The sequence below is a fragment of the Gavialis gangeticus genome, unplaced genomic scaffold (assembly GCF_001723915.1).
Source record: "Gavialis gangeticus isolate Ggan-Ray unplaced genomic scaffold, GavGan_comp1, whole genome shotgun sequence".
NCBI classification, from domain to species: Eukaryota; Metazoa; Chordata; order Crocodylia; family Gavialidae; genus Gavialis; species Gavialis gangeticus.
Window position 1 is genome coordinate 24,040,910 of NW_017729031.1, and position 304 is coordinate 24,041,213.

The following is a 304-nucleotide window of genomic DNA, read 5'->3' on the forward strand; positions in this document are numbered from 1 at the left end:
GGGTCTCATCAAATCCATGTGGTGTTCCAATTACAGATGCTTTAGGTCAGAGCTGTCCTACCTTTGAATGGCTGAGGGCCCCATGTCCGCATCCCATGGTGTGGACTTCCCCATGCTGCTCCAGTATGCAGCGGGGCTCCCCCCTTCAGTGCTGTGCCACACAGGGGCAGGGGCAGGGGCAGGGGCAGGGGCAGGGGCAGGGGCAGTGGCAACTTCTAATTGCCACAGGTACAACCAGTGTGATCGCATAACTAGAGCAGCAGCCATTTTTTCCACCCCCCGCACCTCAAGTCAGTGTTCAGGG